The sequence below is a fragment of the Physella acuta genome, unplaced genomic scaffold (assembly GCF_028476545.2).
Source record: "Physella acuta isolate Inbredline_101_S28 unplaced genomic scaffold, ASM2847654v3 ptg000106l, whole genome shotgun sequence".
Taxonomy (NCBI): Eukaryota; Metazoa; Mollusca; class Gastropoda; family Physidae; genus Physella; species Physella acuta.
In genome coordinates, this window is record NW_026731626.1 from 596,621 (window position 1) to 616,327 (window position 19,707).

General features: G+C 41.1%; 1 long non-coding RNA gene across 1 annotated transcript in view; it reads right to left on the bottom strand.

Moving 5' to 3' along the window:
• The window catches only part of LOC131933268 (uncharacterized), a 50,816-nt gene extending 39,912 nt beyond the window's left edge, over window positions 1–10,904 (bottom strand). Inside the window, exon 1 of the long non-coding RNA XR_009384918.1 lies at window positions 10,865–10,904. This is a non-coding gene — a long non-coding RNA (uncharacterized LOC131933268). The remainder of the gene's footprint in view (window positions 1–10,864) is intronic.
• Between the last annotated feature and the right edge of the window lie 8,803 nt (window positions 10,905–19,707).

Below are 19,707 nucleotides of genomic sequence, written 5' to 3' on the forward strand. Positions count from 1 at the left end.
GAGGCTGGATCTATTTTTAACTAATAACTTGCATTTCGTCTGTCTTATGAAATAATTGTTAAGTGGCTGATTGTGCAGAACGTTTTTACATTCATAAAGCTGGTAGATTGTATTGAAAGGCATGTTTGCATGAGGGGTGGGGGTGTGGGGTGGGGATAGAGTGGTGGTCTAAACAGAAACATTGTGATTGTCCGGATGTAAGGGATCAGGAGAGGTAACTTGAGAGGTTATGTCGCTGGTTCTAATTGCACCGACCGCCCCCCCCCCACTCCAACCACAGTTCAATGACACATCACAGGACTATTGTAAATTATACTTGGGATTTAAATGTTCTAATATGAGGACTTCACTTCAGGAAGAATGCAAAAATAATGCAATGTATAATAATAGTAACATAAGGACACTGATAGTAATATAAAGAATTGTAAGCACAAAGTAGCGTACAGAAAACTAAGGGTATGGGGTGGATAACAAAGGAGGGGGGACCCAAGTACAAATGTAAAAGAGACTCAAACTTCAACAAAGGAGGAGACCCAACTTTCAGAGAGTCAAACATCAGAATCTCGTGGTGTCTCCCAAACTACGCCCCTCACATTCCGAGAGCCGCTGTAGATGGTGTAGGATGGAGAGAATGGAGAGAGTGAAACCTCACCCCTCTCTCCTCGAGAGCCGCAATAAAAAGAGAGAGTTAACCCCACCTCCCCCCTCTCCCCCAAGAGCAACTTAAGACTGTAGGATGGAGAGAGTGAAACCTCAACCCCCCTCTCCCCCCACAGACTGTGGGATGGAGGACCGATTGTAGGAAAAAAAGTCACAGGAAAAAAAAACACAGGAAAAAAAAACACAGAAAAAAAGTCACAGGAAAAAAAGTCACAGGAAAAAAAGTCACAGGAAAAAAAGTCACAAATATATATTTGCATGATATTTGTTAATACTTTTATGTATTAAATATTTAGAGAGTGCAAATTAACATAGGATTAATTAAATGTAATGTAATGTGTGTAGGCTGTATACACATAGGAATTTTTATAATTCATCTAAAAATATGTATTATGAAGTATGTAGATTGTAATTATTTTAAACTTAAGATTGGTAGCATTTAATAGAATGCCCCAAAGTCCACGGTTTTCATCGTGTTATTTTTTTAAATACCATTAAATTACCGTGAAATGGTAAGTTCATCTGACTTGCTGCCCTCAACTCATGGCAACAATAGTTATGTTTAGTTCAACCACCTGTACTGCCCACATGTATCACGCTCATTACATTACAAAACTTGGGATCAAATCAGACATCCGACAAGGTTCAAAGGCTGTCATTGACGCATAACGTCAACAACACAAAATATGTTCGGACAATGCCTACTGAGGAGAGGCCGACCGGAGAATAGCCTACGGCAAAATTTGCCTGAATTTCTTTTATAATTAACTTTTCTACCGCGTATTTAACTAAATACGTAACAAAAGTTGAGATTGTTGTTTTAATTATCTTAGAATATTTTTACTTACAATTGTTATAAATCATAATGCTTTTAACGTCTATAAATAATTTATGCTATAAAAAAATACAACCCACAACAATAAACATCCACAATTTTACAATTCTTAACAAATTAATAAAAATATTTCTAAAAAGATTTTTGTGACTTTTTTTCTGTGACTTTATTTCTGTGACTTTTTTTCCGATAAAATTTTTCCACTGTGACTTTTTTTCTGTGACTTTTTTTCCTAGCAAAAACTGTGACTTTTTTTCTGTGTTTTTTTTTCCTGTGACTTTTTTTCCGTTTACCGAAGGACCTACCCATCACCTCAAGAACTTGTCTGACAGCTCAGGCAGAGTGGATTGGTTGTTAGACCTCCCAGTACAGCTAACTAGCCACAGTTTGTACTTCTATGTTGAAAACTTTATTGACAATCAGGCCCAGTACTCCTAAGCTGAAAAGTTTATTGACAGTAAGCCCTGTACTTCTATGTTGAAAACTTTATTGACAGTTCGACCACTAACTCCTATGTTCATACCTCCTATCCTAAAAATTTGGTTGACAGCTGATCATATAGGCTTAAGGATCTCCTCCCATATGCTAGCTACTAAAGGCATTTAAACTTATTATATAGTCATATTAAATAAATCTAAATCTTTGTTACGCTGGCAGTGAGTTAAAATATTTTGAATATCCGTCCCCTCCCCCACGAGAATAGGCATATGCACGTGTAAAATTACACTATGATTCATATAACTAGTTTTTTGTTATGCATGTATGATTATGTAGGACATCACTCACGTTATATTTGTGTCCTACAGATCTGGCTTCTAAACCGTATATGACGTAGACAAACTTTGCCATAAAAATGGTAATTAAGAAAGTTATTAGCAGGTAATTAAGACGACTAAAAGCTGATACTAGTTACAAAAGGGTGATGACAATACAACTGAAGACAGCATACAAGACCTTATATTGTATTGTGATCAGAGTTGTGTTAGCGAGTTGATTACATGAGGGATGGGAGAGACAAAGTTTTATAGAAAATTCTGGAACACACAGACAGGATTAGAAACACGACAGGAGGAATAATACACGCATCTAATTTTGTCATTTGTTGAGACGACGACAAGGATAATGGAGGCTGGAGGGAAAAGAAAATGAAACTCGTCTGGCTGGTCTTGATAATGTGCAGACGACAAAGGCGGGATGATGTCATTTTCTGGGGACGTTCATCGGCGGAGACACAATGACGTGGGATAAATAATGACGACAGAGTCACAATGACGACAGAGACATAATGACACTAGACACACTGACGACATATACACAATGACGTGGGATAAATAATGACGACAGAGACACAATGACGACAGAGACATAATGACACTAGACACACTGACGACATATACACAATGACGTGGGATGAATAATGGCGACATAGACACATTGAAGACTGAGAGAAACAATGACGTCAGAGACATAATGAGACAGTGGGACGACAGAGACACAATGACGTCAAAGATACAGGGATAACAGAGCCACAATAACCACAGAGATTTCATGACGTCAGAGACAATGACGACAGAGAAACACTGAAGTGGAAGACACAAACACAACAGAGATACCCTGTGATGGGACACAGTGACGACATACACAAATGGCCCAAGAAAACAGGACGGATATGTGGTATTGTTATGACTGTCATTCTGTCTGTAAACGACATGAAACGGTTGCCGATTTTTGAGATCTTGTGACAATCACCAGTAAACAAAAGACGTCGAAATGAGGACCTCCATCTTTCTTGAAATAACACTACCCAGACAACCGAGTCTGGAGATACGACCAGATTACCCTAGACTCTAGACCAGGGGTCTCCAAACTTTTCAACCCGAGGGCCGCATTGACTATCAAAGTTCAGTTCGGGGGCCAGTTTCTTCCCGGCATGTCTTTGATTTTTCTGGGCACAGCTCCTCAGCCATCAGCAACAAATGTTTTTTCCCTAGACAAAAAGATCTCCGCGGGCCGGATAAGAGCACCTCGCGGGCCGCATCCGGCCCGCGGGCCGTAGTTTGGAGACCCCTGCTCTAGACTATAGTTTCAGATAAGCTTTGTGTCAGTGTTAGGTCGGTTTGATGACACCTCATCGTATGTATGACATCAATGAGAGCTCAATGTTTCAATGGTGCGAAACACATATTTGGGTCTAGAGGGAGCAGGAGGGGGGGGGGGGGGGATTTGGTTAGGGGAGTTTGGGGGAGGTAATAAATGAAGAAGTTAGGCCGAAGCATCAAGAACCAACCACATCCAATTACACGTATTACAGTTTTTTGATGTGTTTTTCTGAGAACCTCGTGCAAGGGTCTAAAAAAGTTCTCGTGTAAGGAATGAGATTTAATCTATCCAGCACAACACAAACCTCTCGCGCTGGTTTAATTATTAATCAGAGAATTGATTCCACCCTTTAGGTGAAACAAAACTTGCATGAATTCAATGCGAGGTAGGCTATACATTGTTGAATAGCATTCAGTGCAAGTTTTCAACCAGATCGAAACACGTACTGGACTATCTAGTGCTTGCCAGATGGTGTAACTCTAACACATGGCTCTACCAAAAACACCTGGCTATACCAAAAACACCTGGCTCTTCCACAAACACCTGGCTCTACCACAAACACCTGGCTCTATCACAAACACCTGGCTCTATCACAAGCACCTAGATCTACTACAAGCACCTAGATCTACTACAAGCACCTGGCTCTACCACAAGCATCTGGCTCTACCACAAACACCTGGCTCTATCACAAACACCTGGCTCTACCACAAACACCTGGCTCTACCACAAACACCTGGCTCTACCAACACCTGGCTCTACCACTAACACCTGGCTCTACCACAAACACCTGGCTCTACCACAAACATCTGGCTCTACCACAAACACCTGGCTCTATCACAAACACCTGGCTCTACCACAAACACCTGGCTCTACCAACACCTGGCTCTACCACAAACACCTGGCTCTACCACATACACCTGGCTCTACCACAAACACCTGGCTCTAGCACAAACACCTGGCTCTACCACAAACACCTGGCTCTACCACAAACACCTGGCTCTATCACAAACACCTGGCTCTACCAACACCTGGCTCTACCACAAACACCTGGCTCTACCACAAACACCTGGCTCTACCACAAACATCTGGCTCTACCAAAAACACCTGGCTCTACCACAAACACCTGGCTCTACCACAAGCACCTGGCTCTATCACAAGCACCTGGCTCTATCACAAACACCTGGCTCTACCACAAACACCTGGCTCTATCACAAACACCTGGGTCTGTGACAAACACCTGGCTCTACCACAAACATCTGGCTCTACCACAAACACCTGGCTCTACCACAAACACCTGGCTCTACCACTAACACCTGGCTCTATCACAAACACCTGGCTCTACCACAAACACCTGGCTCTACCACAAACACCTGGCTCTACCACAAACACCTGGCTCTACCACAAACACCTGGCTCTACCACTAACACATGGCCCTACCACAAACACCTGGCTCTACCACAAACACCTGGCTCTATCATAAACACCTGGCTCTACCACTAACACCTGGCTCTACCACAAACACATGGCTCTACCACAAACACCTGGCTCTACCACTAACACCTGGCTCTACCACAAACACCTGGCTCTACCACAAACACCTGGCTCTATCACAAACACCTGGCTCTACCACAAGCACCTGGCTCTACCACAAACACCTGGCTCTATCACAAACACCTGGCTCTACCACAAACACCTGGCTCTACCACAAACACCTGGCTCTACCACAAACACCTGGCTCTACCACAAACACCTGGCTCTATCACAAACACCTGGCTCTATCACAAACACCTGGCTCTACCACAAACACCTGGCTCTACCACAAACACCTGGCTCTAGCACAAACACCTGGCTCTACCACAAACACCTGGCTCTACCACAAACACCTGGCTCTATCACAAACACCTGGCTCTACCAACACCTGGCTCTACCACAAACACCTGGCTCTACCACAAACACCTGGCTCTACCACAAACATCTGGCTCTACCAAAAACACCTGGCTCTACCACAAACACCTGGCTCTACCACAAGCACCTGGCTCTATCACAAGCACCTGGCTCTATCACAAACACCTGGCTCTACCACAAACACCTGGCTCTATCACAAACACCTGGGTCTGTGACAAACACCTGGCTCTACCACAAACATCTGGCTCTACCACAAACACCTGGCTCTACCACAAACACCTGGCTCTACCACTAACACCTGGCTCTATCACAAACACCTGGCTCTACCACAAACACCTGGCTCTACCACAAACACCTGGCTCTACCACAAACACCTGGCTCTACCACAAACACCTGGCTCTACCACTAACACATGGCCCTACCACAAACACCTGGCTCTACCACAAACACCTGGCTCTATCATAAACACCTGGCTCTACCACTAACACCTGGCTCTACCACAAACACATGGCTCTACCACAAACACCTGGCTCTACCACTAACACCTGGCTCTACCACAAACACCTGGCTCTACCACAAACACCTGGCTCTATCACAAACACCTGGCTCTACCACAAGCACCTGGCTCTACCACAAACACCTGGCTCTATCACAAACACCTGGCTCTACCACAAACACCTGGCTCTACCACAAACACCTGGCTCTACCACAAACACCTGGCTCTACCACAAACACCTGGCTCTATCACAAACACCTGGCTCTATCACAAACACCTGGCTCTACCACAAACACCTGGCTCTACCACAAACACCTGGCTCTACCACAAACACCTGGCTCTACCACAAACACCTGGCTTTAACACCATCACTGAGATCTACCAATACACACTCCCGTCTCTATCATCTAACCGTTGGTTCAACAAACACAAAACCCCACGACAACCCCCCCCCGTATGAGGACCACTCACCATTAGGTCATCAGTCTTGAATTCAAACAATCAGTACTCACACGAACCGCGCAGATTTGCATAAATTATCATACATCACGGCACGAAACCAGGACAAGGAACAATATCATCCACAGGCTGCAGTGACATAGGGAGGTCTGGCTATTGTTGACTGGTGCATCGGTGGGGGGGGGGGGGGGGGGGGGGGAGGGGTGTGTCAGACGACATCGGTGGGGGGGGGGGGTGTGTCAGACGACATCGGTGGAGGGGTGTCAGACGACATCGGGGGGGGGGGGGTGTCAGACAACATCGGTGGGGGGGGGTGTCAGATAACATCGGTGGGGGGGGGGGGTGTCAGAGGACATCGGTGGGGGGGTGTCAGACGACATCGGTGGGGGGGGGGTGTCAGAGGACATCGGTGGGGGGGGGGGGGTGTCTGACGACATCGGTGGGGGGGGTGTCAGACGACATCGGTGGGGGGGGGGGGGTGTCAGACGACATCGTTGGGGGGGGGGGGTGTCAGACGACATCGGTGGGGGGGGTGTCAGACGACATCGGTGGGGGTGGGGGGTGTCAGACAACATCGGTGGGGGTGTCAGACGACAGATGTTTGCCACATCATCAGTCTGGAGTTAGCTGACAGGAACATCGATGCAGGACGGGAATATGACTGGGGGTGGGGGGTGGGGGTGGTGTTGGGGGTAGACATATGCTGTTTTACTTCCACATTTATTTCCACTGCCTCAGATTATCACAAAAAGTCACACACCCCCACACCCTCTGAAATTACTTCACAATAAAAAGTTTTTTTTTTAACCTACGCTCCAATAGTATTTTTATTTATTTACTTTTACTTCTTTGAATACGGAGTTGGTGGAAAGTGTTATAGATCGTAAAAAATGATCGAAATTGAATTTTTTACAAATCTTAACTCTCCTGATTTCTCTGGGCGAAATGTCATTTATAAGTATTAAATTTCCTGTTACCGGTAATGTTGTTTTACTCTATATCCGTTTTCTAGAGAAAAAAAATCATCAATTTGTTTTCCTACAAACCTACCCATCACTTCAATAACCAAATTCCACTGGAAACAAATACCAGCCCTAACTGTAATATAAGAATAAACGAGAAAGATCGCGTTGTTAGGTAATTTTAATACGAATTGCAAATAGAAGATATTTTAAATATGCAAAATAATTGCTAAAATCCTTTTGTTTGAAAATGCTCAATAGAAGTCACACTTTAACCTCTCTCCCCTCCCCAACCCTCATTGCACACCTACACACGTGTGATACAATTTACAGAAGCCTTGATTACAAACAAAAATAAACTTTGATAGAACAAACTTAGAAACAAATTTGTGACGTGAAACAAACAAGAACAAACTTTGAACAAGCGGAGAAACAAATTTGTGACGCGATTGAGCGACCTTCCCACGAGCGAGGTAAAGTTGGAATATTGTAATTATTTCCCGGCACACATTTATCAATAAAATATTTAACGTCCACAAATACATTTATCATTAACATGACGGAAAATAAATAATTGGTTTAAAAAAAAAACAAATTCCGCTCTAAACACTAATTGCTTCTCTGTTAAATTAGAAGGAAATTTCAGTTTCTCAAATAACATGCACACTTTAAAAAAAATTCATAAAAAACGTTTTAATAACAAGCTTTTATGTAATGATGCACTAAAAAGTAGAAAATAAATTATAGACTACTATTTAAATAACTATAAAGAAAAGCGTGGGTCACTTTAGTATCTATTGAATACCTTTACTAATGTCAAGGAAGACACCCACGCTTTTCTTTATAGTTATTTAAATAGTAGTCTATAATTTATTTTCTACTTTTTAGTGCATCATTACATAAAAGCTTGTTATTAAAACGTTTTTTATGAATTTTTTTTCAGTACTTTACATGTTTTATTTACAATAGAGTTACATGACTAAAAACCATTGCGCGCCTACTGAACATCACGTTCAGTAGGCGCGCAATGGTTTTTGAACGCAGCCATTACGTGATGGCGCTGCCATTGAAGGTGATGACGCGTGTGGTGTGGTTGGCTAGACATGCCTACTAATTCGGTCCAAATTTTAATTAATTCATAAAAAATTAATTAGGCATCCAATTAAGTCAAATTTAGTTTCAGATTGCATTGTCTTCATGTCTTGACCCACGTGCCAAGTGTGAATCGTATCGGTCAAGTAGAAGTTTCCGAATTTTCACTCCTGCGTTTCCATCTAGACAGACTGTCGACAGACTGTCGACAGAGGAAGTGAGTTAAATAAAAGCTTGTAAAAAAAATAAAAATTCTAATGCAATTTTTTTAGAAAAGTCACAAAAAATCGGTAATTAAAAAAGCATTTAGTTCTAGTCTAAAATTATTATTAATCTGATTTTAATTTATAAAAAAAACATCGCACAAATCTGTTCTTACTTTTGATGTGCTTACTTTGCAAGATGTAAACCAAGCGATATTGAAAGCCAAACCAACAAGTTGATTTATTGTTTACACCTTCTAGCTCAGGGCTACAACGCCAACAACGATGATTTTATGTGCACTTTTATGCCCTGTTGATGCAATAAATTCCTGTCCTAATTAGCGGCAATGACAATAGCCACTATTAATGGTTCTTGTTAGATAGAGATCATTTATCGCAATGAGGGCTGGGGGAAGGGTAGGGGGTGGGGGAAAGGAGGGGTCAGAATCAGCCCGGAGTAACCCCAGGGCGATAGGGCTTTGGGAGCCACCTGGTGTCGATATTCAAACATGGTGTCTTCTTGGGATCGCGTCTGGGGTACTGCTAGTGTTGGGAGCGGGCGATATTCAAACATGGTGTCTACTTGGGATCACGTGGGGGGTACTGGTAGTGTTGGGAGCGGTCGATATTCAAACATGGTGTCTACTTGGGATCGCGTCTGGGGTACTGCTAGTGTTGGGAGCGGGCGATATTCAAACATGGTGTCTACTTGGGATCACGTGGGAGGGGGGGGGGGGTACTGCTAGTGTTGGGAGCGGGCGATATTCAAACATGGTGTCTACTTGGGATCACGTGGGAGGGGGGGTACTGCTAGTGCTGGGAGAGGTCGATATTCAAACATGGTGTCTACTTGGGATCGCGTCTGGGGTACTGGTAGTGTTGGGAGAGGCCAGAGAGGTTGGAAGTTTCTAGAAAACTGGCTATTGAAGGAGGAGGGAATACTTTTGTGAGTTGATAATACAAAAATCCCAAAGAGATAAATTGTTGCGTCAGGAAGTATTCGGGTACGAATTTTGTTAGCTCCGGTATATTTTCAACTTTAAGCTGAAATTTTTAAACGCAAGTATAAATAATAAAACCGAAGTATAAGACTTAAAACACAAATATAAATTACAAAACTGAAGTATCAGTGTAAAACCCAAGTATAAATTATAAAACCTAAGCATAGGCCTTTATGTTAAAACCCAAGTATAAGATATAAAACCCAAGTACACATTTTGAAACCCAAATATACGTTTCAAAATCCAAGTATAGATTAAAAAGCCCAAGTAAAACTTCCAAAACCCAAGTATAAAAACTGAAACCCAAGTAAAAATTTAAAAAAGCGAACTTGACCAGACCAGCTCTCATTAACCGAGACTTGATTTAATTAGCCATTTATCTTAAACCAGCTAATAAATAAATCAAGGAGTAATCGAATATCTTTAAAAATTATGACAAAAACTGCAAATGAAAAGATAGTTATCTTAATTAATTTTTTTAAAATTCTGAGATATTGAAGCAATTAATTGGTGACGGTTTTGTTTCAATTAAAAAAAAAATCGCAATCGAATCCTTACAAACTAATTAATTATCAGTCGTTTTTTTATGAATCCGGGTTTAAGCACAATTTAAAATGAATTAACTAGAACTGTTATCTTTTGTGTTGCAGGTTGAAAACTTCCACGGCTTTTGGAGAGAGAGAGAGAGAGTGAGAGAAAGAGAGAAAGAGAGGGAGAGAGAGGGAAACAGAGAGAGTAAGAGAGAGAGAGCAAGAGAGAGAGAAACAGAGAGAGAGAGAGCAAGAGAGAGCGAGCGAGAGAGAGAGGGAGAGAGAGAGGGGGAGAGAGAGAGAAACAGAGAGAGCAAGAGAGAGAGAGAAACAGAGAGAGCAAGAGAGAGCAAGAGAGAGAAACAGAGAGAGCAAGAGAGAGAAACAGAGAGAGAGAGAGCACGAGAGAGAGAGAGAAATAGAGAGAAACAGAGATAGCAAGAGAGAAAGAGAGAGAGAGATAGCAAGAGAGAGAGAAACAGAGTAAGAGCAAGAGTGAGAGAGCAAGAAAGAGAGAAACATGGAGAGCAAGAGAGAGAGAGAGTACATCGTATTATATCAAGCGGTGAGCCATGAGAAATTGTTTTGTTTATTTACGCGCTAGACTTTACAATGTCTTACCTTTGATGATTTTCTTGCTTCAATGCTTGAGTCTCGAACTGAAAATAATTCAGAATGCATTACTTCGTTTGAAAGTGTAATGCTTTTTTTCAAAACTTTGACATAAAGCCTTTAAGAAATAAAAAAGAACAATAAAAAAAAAATCAATGCATCAAAAGAAATTTTAAAAATCTTAACAGTTTGACATTTTAAAAAGGAGCGTGTGGTTTGAATATAACAGCAATTTAAAAACATTTGCTATTGAATTTTCCTTCATAATCTGACAAATCTTAACCTTTCTATAACCACAAACCACAAGTAAATCATTCAGTATATATGTGTGTATGTATACCATGGCACAACACATGAACGCAGGTTACAATATCTCAAGGACAAATAGCTCGACAATTATCTAAAGGACACATATCTCAAGGTCAAATATCTCAAGATCAAAAATATCTGAAGGATAAATATAACAAGGAAAGTCATCGAAAAAACAAATATCTCATGGACAAATACCACAAGGACAAATATTTCAAGGACAAATATCTCAAGGACAAATGTTGCACAAACCGCTATGTATATCTCTGAAGGGAATAGTATATCCGCTTTGTGTTCACATTTTTAAAATCACATTTGCACATGCAGTCACTCAAACAAGAAGATGAAAGTTGAAAAAATGTACTAACATATCCGATATTTGATAAAATAAAATATTTCGTGATTCAGCTATATGCAAGAATGTTTTTTTAGTACAGGTTTTTTTAAAATTACTTTTCTATAGTGTTTATTTATATTTATTTTTAACGTAAAACGACCCTATACATTAATTTTGAATCAAAGTCTGAGCTTGTAATGAGACTTTGTAGTCCCTGTATTATATATGCACACCACGAAAATCAGTGAATAAAGAATTCATTCCCTGGCCAACCCAGCCCCCCCAACGTCCCAGTTGCCGGGTTGGATTGTTTACATGTTTTGGCAATCACGCAAGCTTGTGACTAGGAAAAAAAATCTGGCCGCTCGTGAAAAGCCTCGTTGTGAGTTTGGTGGCTGTCAGTAGCCCCGAGGGAAATTGTTGCCCACGACGTAGATTTCTGTTGTTGACTGTCTTTTCTGCTGACAGTGAAGAATAAAAAACCTAATTCAGAATCTAATTGAAATTTCGCCGATAACAAAGTCTTAATAACATCACCGGGTTATTGATATTGTGATGCGGATAATATGGTAAAATCCGAACATATTGAAAACATACTTTTGTATGAGGTTGTTTATGGAATAGTGACGTGCATGTCATATGTAAAAGGGGGAGGGGGATGTTGGGTTGTTAGCGCAGGCTAATGGTAGCAGCCTTGGGAAAAATAATTTCTAAAATATATTGCGAAATAATACGAAAACATAGAACTATTCACGACAACAGCTTTGTCTACATATTAGATAATAGATGCCAACGTTGAATCTAACATATCAGATACATTAAACTGAAGTATTCAGATCCAAGAAACATGAACACCCCCCTCCCCCTCTCCATTTGAACCAGGAATTCAAATACAATACGACGTACATCAGACTTAGACCCTAGACATCGAACCTCAGATCATTTTATTTATGAGATCTCAGATGTCTTGTATATGAGATATGAGAGCATATTCCATATCTCATATACAAGAACCCCGCCCCCAGGCATGAGATCCCCAACATTGTATATCAGAAAACATAAATTTGACCCCTAATCTCAGATACAAGGTCTCAGATATTGGAGCGCGGACACAAAGTCAACAGATACACCCAGTGTTTCTCCCAGACTTTTTTCTCCGGGGGGGGGGGGGCACTTGAAGAGATGCCTGGAAGAAACTCTGGATATACCCAGATAACAAAAACAATAGTACATTTATAATATAAAATATTTTAAAACATCCGCACAGTGAACATTGCAAAGAACGAAATTTCAAAATTAATTTTAAAACGTGAAACTTTCACTCACTAATCACGGTACATATAAACAACGCAAAGTCCACCAGTACTGTTGGTCATTTCATTAAGCAACAGTCCCAGTAAATTAACCCCTGACCTTCACCGGAGACCGGGGACCAAGATTGTGATGACACGTTGCGAGGCGGCGCTGGATCCCTTCAGGCGGGTGTTGACATTCATGTCTATCTCGGTAATTGCAGGGGCGTTTCCGGGTGTTTCAAAATAAACGAGTGTTTTTTTTTGCTTTTTTTTTGTTGTGTACGAACGTTTGGACTTTTTTAGGCCAATGTGGCAGCTCTGTCGCGAGTGTGAAAAATGGCCCGAACTACGTAAACAAAACATTTTGTATCAGGTGAATATTTTTGTCATAAATTGCCAACGTGGCAACTGTGTCGTGGGTATGAGAAACGACACGAGGTCCTTACCTGGTAAACATTGTAATCGACAGGCAGGAAATGTCAGGATATATTTAGATTTATTTTGTCAATGTTGCAACTCTGTATTGAGTTAGGAAACTAGTAGCACTTTTTTCATTTTAAAGGGTTTACACTCGTAAAAAATATAACAAAAGCTGACATTTTGTACGTCTTGTAACGTATACATATAACAAAAACGTTAAATATCGTAAGATTAATTATCGTGAACATACAGCAATGTGACGTTTATGATCCCAACCCAACCCAGACAACACACATCGTCCATACAACACCACCACCCAAAGTTATGTTGTATATTATTATCCATTTTTTTTTGTTTCCTCTGGGCAAAAAGTAAATCATAGACGAAACGCAATTTATAAAATTAATTCTATAGTTTTTTTATGCTACACCGAACACAACTCTACACAAACTTAAAGTATGAATACGTTTTCGTTTTAGAGTTTAAATTTTATTTGCAAATTTCGTCAAGCCTTTTGTTGATGAAATTTCATATACAAGAATTATATCAATTTTGTAGTTCTGTATCAACTTGTCAGCGATTTCCGATAACCGGAAGTGGGACTTATTCTACTTTCAGTTTTTCAAAAGCCTATAACTTGAGTACTGTTTCAAATAGATACACGAAATTTCATATATAAGTAAAAGATATAATTTTTTTAGTTACAACTCCTTTACTGAGATGTCAAACAACCAGCCACCTATATGTGCCTTGTAACATCAGCACGATCCATATGTTGAAAATATGAAATAGATTCTGTATACACAAGAGAAAAAAATTGGAAAAATGAAAAAAAAAAAGATATTTCATATTTATTTCATTTTTTTCACAATAACTGTCAAATATAATTAGATCATATTTAATTAATAAATTTAAACTGTAATTGCGTGTAATTTGATATCAGAAAACTAATTAATTACATTTTGATTTCGATTTAAAAAACAACAATGTTTATTTAAAACCTTTTTTTAGAGAAAGGGAAACAACCACTTTTTATATTTAAATCAGGGTGATCTCAATGTAGGGGAAGCAATCACGGCAGTTGTCTTCTTCAAGGTCTGACCTCCAAACAGTCAAGGCCATTTATTTTTGTCCAACCACTACTTGATTTGCATTTCCTAATCCCATCGTAGTTGATACACGAAGCAACCATCTTCTAATTCCGTTTTTTTTGGGAACTTTCTTCAGGTAATTTCCGGCTTTGCTCCTCGTAAGAGTCCCTGGCTAATTTAACGCAGATTGGGCGGGAACAAGTTGGTTCAGCTACATGGTCGGTGCAAAACGATAGCATCAGGCTAGTTACCTCCCTTCTAAACAAAGTTCCTGCACTAAGGTTTATGCTGAACCGGTCTATCTGCATATGGTTGAAGTTCACGTTTTAGAGTAAAACACGACGGAGCGGAATAAGGGTGGTCGAGTTAATGGTGTGGGGGAACGTGAACAGGGGAGGTATGGGTTCAGCGTGTTTGTTTTTCTACCGTCTGGGTATGGGAGAGCGCGGTCGGGAGGAAGAGCGGTCAAGTGCTAACCCATGCGTCACGAGTTCGGATCTCGAACTCGAGTCACATCCAGAGTCCAACCAGCCTTGTTAGGTACAGTGTTTCTTCCAGACTTTTTTCTCGGGGGGGGGGGGGGGGGCAGGGGCACTTGAAATTTTCGGAGGGGGGGGCGGTAGACTTTCTTCGGGGGGGTGGGGGGGGGGGTGGCGGACACTGTTAAAAGTATATATTTTGTATATAAATTATATAAATTTCATTTCGTTCGGAGGGGGGGGGGGGGAGGCTTTGCCCCCTTCCCCCCCCCCCCCCCCCCCTCCCCCCCGAAGAGATGCCTGGAAGAAACTCTGGTTAGGTACCTGATTCACGACTGGACATAGCACGGACTAAACTTTCCTTTACAACAAGCTATAATCTTAGAAACAGAATACTGCTTCATCTACTATATCAATATCAACCGTTAGTTGTAAAAGTGTATCTTTAAAGCTGTTTGACTAAGGATTAAGAATATGGTCCAAACTACATTCACTGGGGGGGGGGGGGGGGGAAGGGTGGATTAAGGCTAGAATTAGTGTCATGGTAAGGGTAGGGATGGTATCAACAGCGTAAACAGGAGCACTTACCGTCCGGCTATGTAGTAAACTAGGTCCACATCTTAGTTTAAAGAGACGGTGGTGAAACAGGATTAGGGACTGGTGACTTAGGAGGGAAGGGGATTGATTAGAACTGGGAGGGAAATGTGTGATCAACAATGAAATAAAGAGGATTGGGGTGAGGCGGGGATGGGGTTAATGACGACAGCTGGGTGGCCGGGGCGTGAGTACATCAAGGATTGGCCCGGGGGGGTGGCCGAGGGGATGACTTTCATCCTTTTGACTGGAGGGATGAAAAAGTCATCTAAGTGTGAGCTGTTAATTACTCGCTTGGTGGAGGTTTATGGGGTCGGTAGGTGCGTGGTGGGACAGTAGTTGTAGGTGTGATGTAGTGTGGTCAGTGGTTCTAGAAATTTGGTGTAGGGTGGGCAGTGGTTCTAGAAGTGTGATGTTGGTTGGGCAGTGGTTCTAGAAGTGTGTTGTAGGTGGGACAGTGGTTCTAGAACTAAGCTGTAGGGGCGGTCAGTGGCTCTAGAGGTGTTCTGTAGGTGGGACAGTGGTTCTAGAACTATGCTGTAGTATGTTCAGTGGTTCTAGAACTATGCTGTAGGGTAGTATATTGTTATGGAACAGTGATATAGGGTGGGCAGAGGTTCTGGAAGTGTGCAGTAGGGGGCAGTGGTTCTAGAAATAAGTTGTGGGGGGGGGGGGGGGTCAGTGGTTCTAGATATATGATTTAGGGTGGTAAGTGGTTCTAAAACTATACTGTAGAGCAGTCCTGTATTCTAGAACCGTAAGCACGATATAACTGCCCGCAGTAGATGTTATCAAGAAAATCTAATCGCTGGCAGGTAATCAAAGCCTTATCGTTTCATCTCGTTAAATAAAGGATATGAATATGCATCCCCGTGACCCAATGCCCCCACCGTCCCTCCTTCAGACATGCGCACGACGGGTGCCTGGGAGACAGATTTGAGAGAGTACTCGTGCTGACGGCAAGTGTCGTCTACGTCACCACAGTACTCGTCCCACGAGTTACTTCCCATGGCTGATTTGCATATTTTTTTCCCCTCAGACGTTGTTAGGACGGTTAAAAAAAAAAAAAAGAACAAAATCTCAGTAAGACTTAGTCATCTCGTGATATTTCTTACTCTCTTCTCACATGTTAAAATATTCCACCAAAAACTCGAAACATAAAATAACATAGATAATAACAATGTACTTCTCTAACTTCGTGTCAGTCTTTTGATGTTGACCTTAGCATTACAACACAAACATTTCATTTAGCCACCGAACAAGGACAGACAAAGATGACAGACAAAGATGACAGACTACAATAGTTCAACAAGAGATGAATGTCAGCGCGACAGATATCCTAGAACAAAGATGACAGAGTGGATCTTTGTGTCGGCACAAAGTATTGACCCCGCCTCTTGACCCCCATCTGTTGCCCCCCCCCCCCCCCTCCAACACACATATAATGTTTTATCACCCTTGCTCCACCTTCGAACTTTGTTTCATAATTTAACTTCAAAATTGTAGTTAGAACATGGCTTGTTTTTGGTTTTGAGATTTATGAATTATCAAGTTGTCTTAATTATTATTTAGTTTTATTTAAATTCAGAACTTTTTAGAAAAGAACTGTCACTACTAACCAAAGTACGGATGTAAAGGCGTTCGTGGTTCTTTAGAAAATATATTGTGTGGTCAACGCCATGTCCAGCCATGTTTTTTTTTTACCCGAATCGAGTCTGGAATCAATATGAAGTTGGTGTAACCAACGACTTTCTACTACATAGATACTGGGAACCGAACTGGAGACTTGCGCGTTAACAAGAGAGAGCGCTATCACCCGACAACACCGCTCCGTTATCTAGACCAGAATATACCACAATCCAATCAAACGAAAAAGAGATTGTTACTGCGTGTGTTTAAAAAAATAATCGGATAGAAGATAAGTTCCTGATTGGTGTTGGAGATCTTCGAGAGAATAGAAAGAAAAAATCAGCAAGCGCAGGTCGATGAAAATGTCAGCTCGACTGAAAATTGTTTTAGTTACAAATTGCACGCAGTGCAGTTAAATGTTGAGATGGCTGCTTAAATGTTTTCTCGTATGTCGAGTCTGTTATTAATAATTTGAAACCCCTTGTCAAAATGGTGCTCAGTTCTTGTATGTGTGTGTGTGTTTATATGTGTGAGTATATGTGTGTATATGTGTGTTTATGTATTTGTATGTATGTGTTTGTATGTGTGTGCGTATGTGTGTATGTGTGTGTGTAAAAAAGCTTATACGGCACATTGAGACGAGAGCCTTTAGTTTACAAAAAGCGGGCATCATGTATAGCAGAGAACCTTAAGGGCATATAAAGAGGGCATCGTGTAGGGCATATAGCGGGCTAGCTGTAGCTTCCTCATCTAGACAATTATGGAATTTGGTCTTAGTGAAAGGTCTTAGAGTTTTACAAGAAATATCCCCTGGACCTATTGAGATGGTAGAGGTCTAGAACCTATTCCCCGGGGTGTATGTGAGGGTAGTAGGTAAAAAATCTGTTGTCCGTGGGTTTATGTTAGGATGGTTGGAAGTCTAAAATCTGTTGTCCGTGGTTTATGTTAGGATGGTTGGAAGTCTAAAATCTGTTGTCCGTGGGTTTATGTTAGGATGGTTGGAAGTCTAAAATCTGTTGTCCGTGGTTTATGTTAGGATGGTTGGAAGTCTGAAATCTATTGCTCGTGGGTTTATGTTAGGATGGTTGGAAGTCTAAAATCTATTGCTCGTGGGTTTATGTTAGGATGGTTGGAAGTCTAAATTCTATTGTCCGTGGTTTATGTTAGGATGGTTGGAAGTCTAAAATCTGTTGTCCGTGGGTTTATGTTAGGTTGGTTGGAAGTCTGAAATCTATTGATCGTGGGTTTATGTTAGGATGGTTGGAAGTCTGAAATCTATTGATCGTGGGTTTATGTTAGGATGGTTGGAAGTCTGAAATCTGTTGTCCGTGGGTTTATGTTAGGATGGTTGGAAGTCTGAAATCTATTGATCGTGGGTTTATGTTAGGATGGTTGGAAGTCTGAAATCTATTGATCGTGGGTTTATGTTAGGATGGTTGGAAGTCTAAAATCTGTTGTCCGTGTTTTTATGTTAGGATGGTTGGAAGTCTGAAATCTATTGATCGTGGGTTTATGTTAGGATGGTTGGAAGTCTGAAATCTATTGATCGTGGGTTTATGTTAGGATGGTTGGAAGTCTGAAATCCGTGGGTTTATGTTAGGATGGTTGGAAGTCTAAAATCTATTGCTCGTGGGTTTATGTTAGGATGGTTGGAAGTCTAAAATCTGTTGTCCGTGGTTTATGTTAGGATGGTTGGAAGTCTAAAATCTGTTGTCCGTGGGTTTATGTTAGGATGGTTGGAAGTCTAAAATCTATTGATCGTGGGTTTATGTTAGGATGGTTGGAAGTCTAAAATCTATTGCTCGTGGGTTTATGTTAGGATGGTTGGAAGTCTAAAATCTATTGATCGTGGGTTTATGTTAGGATGGTTGGAAGTCTAAAATCTGTTGTCCGTGGGTTTATGTTAGGATGGTTGGAAGTCTAAAATCTGTTGTCCGTGGGTTTATGTTAGGATAGTTGGAAGTCTAAAATCTGTTGTCCGTGGTTTATGTTAGGATGGTTGGAAGTCTAAAATCTGTTGTCCGTGGGTTTATGTTAGGATGGTTGGAAGTCTGAAATCTATTGATCGTGGGTTTATGTTAGGATGGTTGGAAGTCTGAAATCTATTGATCGTGGGTTTATGTTAGGATGGTTGGAAGTCTAAAATCTGTTGTCCGTGGGTTTATGTTAGGATGGTTGGAAGTCTGAAATCTATTGATCGTGGGTTTATGTTAGGATGGTTGGAAGTCTGAAATCTATTGATCGTGGGTTTATGTTAGGATGGTTGGAAGTCTGAAATCCGTGGGTTTATGTTAGGATGGTTGGAAGTCTAAAATCTATTGCTCGTGGGTTTATGTTAGGATGGTTGGAAGTCTAAAATCTGTTGTCCGTGGTTTATGTTAGGATGGTTGGAAGTCTAAAATCTGTTGTCCGTGGGTTTATGTTAGGATGGTTGGAAGTCTAAAATCTATTGATCGTGGGTTTATGTTAGGATGGTTGGAAGTCTGAAATCTATTGATCGTGGGTTTATGTTAGGATGGTTGGAAGTCTAAAATCTGTTGTCCGTGGGTTTATGTTAGGATGGTTGGAAGTCTAAAATCTGTTGTCCGTGGGTTTATGTTAGGATGGTTGGAAGTCTAAAATCTGTTGTCCGTGGGTTTATGTTAGGATGGTTGGAAGTCTAAATTCTATTGTCCGTGGGTTTATGTTAGGATGGTTG